We start from the raw sequence: 4,206 nt of genomic DNA on the forward strand, positions 1-4,206 counted from the left end.
TGTGTTCAGAGCAGGGGTTGAAGAGTCTCCAGTAGGTAAGGCATGGAGGCGTACATGTACAAACAAGGTAAAGCATAATACTGGATAGTTCGGTAAGTATTATCCATTTTGTGCACTGAAAAAGACAGGAGCCCTGTGTGACAGAAAAATATCAGCAACATAGTTATTTTTGTAACCAAATCTAACAACTGCCACCATCAGCTATGGTTTGGTTTTTATGGTTTTCTTGATATGGACATAGTGTTTGATTGGAAGACCAATGCAGTATGAAGTACATTTAGCAAGAAATGTAACAACATAGTTGATTATAACATTTTCACCATAATGTATATGATATGGTGAAATACCATTCTTCTGGCAAATTTACAAAATTATGTTGATCGATTCCTTGTACCAAGCAGTACAGCTTGGTCTCACAGGTTACAATCAAATCATGGCAGCAGCCTGTCAGGAAGAAAAGCATTAAATGGTTAAAATAAAGAGCAGATAACATATGCTTGGGGATTCCCATCACTATCACCACTTAAAAGCCTACTTAGCATAATAAATGTGAATCTCAGTGTCTGTTTACCCCCCCTGAGAATACTGAGTTACTAGCTGCTTAATTACTATTCAATATTCAGAATCTTAAAAGAAATAGACCTTTCTTTACTATGATATACTGCCCTGAACTCCATAAAATTGAACTGCAATTTACCTGAGAAAAAAAAAGCAATGGTAAATTGGATTGGAATTGTTTGATCTATACACTATAAAGACATAGTTCAGATGATCATGAATAAAAAGGTACTGTTTGTCACAATACTGAATGATAGCATCTGAGTAAAGTAGATTACAGAATACCTTTGTGAATTATTATGCTTTAGGGGCATAGGTGCTGAGTGACTCCAAAACTTGTTGAAAGTAATTTATAATTAGTTTACTCATGACATTGTAGGAAGCTTTTTACACCTTGCACAATCAAGCACATGAATCAAAACTGTAAACTCCCTAACTTAAAGAATATTTTTCATCTTTTACTCCATTTGCCTAATACTCAGACCAATTGGACCCTGCTCTTGAGTGCAGCCTCCATATGAAACTGGTAATACAAATAATTAATAATAAAACAATATAGATTTACATACAATTGGAACAAAAATATTAAACATTTAGAAGGCAGGCAACTGAATTATTTACAAGGCATTTTCAAATGGAGGAAGCAGTTTTCCAAAATTTGTCTCTAAGGAAATAGCAACATTGGTTGTGTGGTGTTCCAAATGCTGAGCACCCTAAAAAGCAAAAGATAAATGAACTTCACTGAAATAATTATTATTGCTGGTGTTACCATTATTATCATTACCATTATTATTATTATCATTGCTTGTATATTTTAATTACCATTCATTAATTTTATTTTGTTCGTTCTTAACTCAGTATGTTTGATAATCAAGTTATTTTTCATGTTAGAGTTCCAGATTTTTTAGGTAAAATGCAGTGTGAATGTGTGTGCAATAATTATGACTTACTAATATTCCAGAGTAGCCATCATAAGGCAGAACTGAGGCACAGTATGGCATTATAGATATAGGATTCAAGTAAAAGGTAGGATGTGGAGTCAGGTAATGTCTAACTTTGTATTTTATTCTGTTTTTTCATTTTTTTGTTTTAAAGAGGATTCACATGCATGCTACCTTTTAATTTTACTAGAGCATTTAGGGAATTAAATGATTTTGCTCATCAAGGCCTCCCTCAGTAGAGGGTTATAAATCTGCAAATCCAAACATTTCTTTAAGCGACTAGCAATGGAAGACCGATACCCTTTGGGGTGAGTATTAAGTAGGGATTATAATTAGGTGATCAAAGGTATTATGTGTGTTGCACTTATATGCATATGCTCTGGAGCGGTTGTCAGGCACTGTGAAACTTTTATCCATTTATCTCAGGAAACATATTTATCTGTCAGAAAATATCTTTGAAGGTATGACTGGCTTATACACCTTCCTAGATCACAGTATAGTTCTTTGCATACTAAAGAGCATCATGTGACTTGACCCAAGGCTGATAAGTATATAAACGGCATAGAATCCATGAGAGACATAAACATCACATTCATGTGTGCCATTAACAGATCCTTTTTAAAAATAAAATGTATGCATTAAAGTAAATGTGGTAAGATTCACAAGTAGGCAGGACTTTAGGTAGGATGCAGAAAATTTCTGGTTCGTGTCTGTACTCAGGCCTACTGAGCTCTGTAAGATAATAAAAATAGTTATGGTGATCTCCATTATAAGATAGAAGCAGGCTTATCTCAACCAGCCAATGAATATTGTACTAGAATCCTCATTGCTTCTCTCTCTTCATTTAAATGTATTCATCTCTGTCGTATCTAAGCATGAGGAAATATAAATATTCAGCCGCTCTTCCCTTCTGAGGCTCACTGTTGGTAGGGTATTTCTAAATCACTGTAATGAGCAATGCTTGGTATAAAGAAAAAAATGCTTGCATTGTCACTGCATCTTTTAATCTAAATAATTTTGTCACCTTCTTAATGTCACTTCAGAATGAATTTACATGTGTTTTTTATCACTAGAAGAAGCCAAGGGTGGGAAAACAGTTTGAAGTGTTTCCTCCTAAATAAAAGACTTGTAACTACTATTTTGCCAGGATTTAACTTCAGTCAGCTCTTTCTCATCTAAGCCAAAGCACTGGGATACTTATCTGGTTTAACGTAAATTGTGAATGGCTAAAAGTTGTATACCATCTTCATACCGCTGACATTTAAGTCCATAAAGTGCAATGGTTTCCCCTAATGGTTGCATGTAAGTAAGAAATGGAACCAGCTTGAAAGAGTAATTATATGATACTCCTTGATTGAATGCATTGGTGGCAAAGAATGGACAGATCATCTTTGTCAAATGAGAATGACCAGCCTTCCCAGATCCATAGAGATGTTGTGAGAAAAAATATATGGAAGACTGCAAGGCACTGAGATACTACAACAGGGGCGTATACCTAAGCAGGGGTGGGTCCAGGGAGGGTGCGGCAGTGTGAGTGCACTGTTTCCATTGCTGCTACCGACACTGTCCCCAGCTACTCCTGCCCTGCTCCAGCTGCGCAGTAAGCCAGGCTCAACCAGGGATAGCGAAGTGGTGACACCCGTTCCTGCTTTTCGCTAAAAAGAGGGATGCCTAAGGGGCAGCAGCAGGTCCCCATGCCCTTGTACGCCTCTTCTCTGCCCAGCTCCCTGCTCTACACCAGCCACACCTTGCCCCCATAGTCGGAGAGGTCAGCATGCCACACTCCCTTTAGTAAATCCTAGAACTGTCCACGTACCTAAGTATTTTAAGTAGATGGCAAGATTGTCTGTCATACCACCCGTTGGAGCAGATCTGGTATAACCACTGGGTTAGGGTCCTTCTCCCTCTTAAAAACTGAATTTTTACAAACCAGCTAGAGGCATATAGAGCCGCAGCGAATAGCCGTGCAGGGTCATCAACCGTTTGCTGCAGCACCATTTCTCCAGTCGCTGTAAGGACCACAGGAGCACGGTCATGTCTGCAATCCCTGTCCGCGGCTGGCGAGTTGCAGCGGGGTGAGGTGGTGCCCTCGGAACAAAGAGCCACTTTTATTTACTTTGCTTTAGCAAACAGCCGGGCAGCTAGCCCTCAAATATGGCAGGGGGACGACTGGTCACCCCGCTACAAGCCAGCTGGACTCTCCAGCTTTCCATTGCTGGGCCTGAAACCAGGTGCCACCTCGGCTTTGGACAGATTGCTCTGGAGTTGGCTTTTCCCACGTTCTCAATGAGTTTGCTAGAAAATGGGCAAGGTTTTGCCAGGCAGCGAGTTGTCTGGGGCAGCAACCCTCACCCCGAAGCTCAGTCAGACAAGGACGAGCACCCACCTGCCCTCGTCACAGCCTGAGGACGGGGAAGGAGTCACGACCGCGGCCTGTGCCCCTCCACAGAGCCGGGCGGGCTCCTCACCCCGCCCAGGCGGCCCAGGAAAGGGCCACCTCTGGGTCGTGGCTCTCTTTTCGCCTACAGAATGATACCGGAGCGGGTTTTCGGTGGCGAAGAAGGGCTCAGAGCGGCCCCCCAGCCAGGCGCCCCCGTCCCGCGCGAGGTTTGTGGGCCAGCCCGGCGCCCCGCGAGGGTCGTAGGCTCGAGGGGGAGGGCACCCTGGACGGAGCACCCCCGGCGCCGCAGGCGGGCGGCGTCCGGTA

At 42.0% G+C, this 4,206-nt stretch overlaps 1 long non-coding RNA gene across 1 annotated transcript; it reads right to left on the reverse strand.

Moving 5' to 3' along the window:
- Positions 1-347: 347 nt before the first annotated feature.
- LOC109298505 lies at positions 348-4,172 on the reverse strand. The gene is made up of 2 exons (XR_002097631.1): positions 3,886-4,172; positions 348-1,271 (listed from the first exon to the last, which is right to left on the reverse strand). It is a non-coding gene; the product is annotated as an uncharacterized LOC109298505 (long non-coding RNA).
- Between the last annotated feature and the right edge of the window lie 34 nt (positions 4,173-4,206).

Source organism: Gavialis gangeticus, unplaced genomic scaffold (genome assembly GCF_001723915.1).
Source record: "Gavialis gangeticus isolate Ggan-Ray unplaced genomic scaffold, GavGan_comp1, whole genome shotgun sequence".
Taxonomy (NCBI): domain Eukaryota; kingdom Metazoa; phylum Chordata; order Crocodylia; family Gavialidae; genus Gavialis; species Gavialis gangeticus.